General features: G+C 42.6%; 1 non-coding gene across 1 annotated transcript; it reads right to left on the reverse strand.

Moving 5' to 3' along the window:
- Positions 1-787: 787 nt before the first annotated feature.
- On the reverse strand, positions 788-859 carry trnag-ucc (transfer RNA glycine (anticodon UCC)). Its single transcript has one exon. It is a non-coding gene; the product is annotated as a tRNA-Gly (tRNA).
- Between the last annotated feature and the right edge of the window lie 555 nt (positions 860-1,414).

Below are 1,414 nucleotides of genomic sequence, written 5' to 3' on the forward strand. Positions count from 1 at the left end.
CTCTAATCTGTGAAAATCATTGTTGCGGACTGTAGGAACATTTATTGACCGACATTGAGGAGGTGTTTATCCAGATCAAACTCCTATGATTTAAGAAGATGGTCTAGATCCCTTTTTCTTTTCCCCTGAAGGCAAATGCACGGCAATGCAATTCAATTGGTGAAATTTCCAGGATTGAACCAAAACACAATTTACTTCGCACCATCGTTGTAACACAAACAAAAACAAAGTGTGGACTAACCCAACTCTATTGGAAAACTTAACGAAATGAAACATCATTTAACTACGAAACAGTCAATGTTCGAATATAGTAACATTGCATAAACCACACAAAACTGGTCTTCCTGCTACCGGAATGATATTGTGAAACTTGAACGGATGAGAAAAAGGTATAATGTGATGTTTGTAATTCTTAAGCTTCCAAATGGTTTTGAGGTGCGAATGTATTTTAACCTTGAAGAAATTTGATGCATTTAAACCTCCGTCCTGTCCACGATAGAAGCTGTTGGATCTGTTCCGAATTTCCAGCGGCTTCTGTAATTATTTAAGGTTTCTGATGATAGCAATCTCTCACTTTTCGATTAAAACAAAACGAACCTTATGTTGCGAACAATATTCAAATAAGCAATGGGCAGCAGAGAGGAAAGCTTTTGAGCAACGCTGCCCGGATTGTCACGGCAATTAACAGGAACCATCGCCATGAAAACCCGAAAGCAACCTGACAAATCCATTTCGCCACAGAATGCAAAGTTGGTGCGCAAGACGTTTCCTTGCAAAACCACAACACTGCGATGGCTGGGAATCGAACCCAGGTCAACTGCTTGGAAGGTAGCTATGCTCACCACTACACCACCACCGCACTAGCTGCTAATCTGTCCCTTTTCCCAAACGCACATAACAAGGCCGTGATAGTCACCAACTGAACTGGGGCTGAAAGCAAAACAAGAAATTGCTTGTAAAACGTCAACAGGTCTGAAAACCCCAGGATCAGAAGCCTTCAGCCCTTAAGAACAATCACTGGATCCAAAAGGTTCACTCCCCACAAATGCTGCCGGACCTGCTGAGTTTCCCAGCAATTTCTGTGCTGTCTCTCAGATCTGCAACTTCTGCAGTTCTTTGTCAAATCGAAAACAAACGTTGATCCATTGAAGGGGATAGTTGATCAGGTGATAGTCCTCTTCATCCACAGATATAGATAGGATGGAGAATAGGATCATAAAATTCTTACAGTGTAGAAACAGGCTATTCGGCTCATCATGCATCCCACCAAGTCTCACCCTCTCCGCTATTGCTGTAACCCCGCATTTCTCATGGCTAACCATATAACCAACACTCACCTGGACACTATTGACTATTGAGCGTTGCAAATCCACCCTAACCTGCGCATCTTTGGACTGTGCGAGGAAACTGGAGC

Source organism: Chiloscyllium plagiosum, unplaced genomic scaffold (genome assembly GCF_037043375.1).
Source record: "Chiloscyllium plagiosum isolate Xiang-an unplaced genomic scaffold, Cpla_swu_hap1 HiC_scaffold_39, whole genome shotgun sequence".
Lineage (NCBI taxonomy): Eukaryota > Metazoa > Chordata > Chondrichthyes > Orectolobiformes > Hemiscylliidae > Chiloscyllium > Chiloscyllium plagiosum.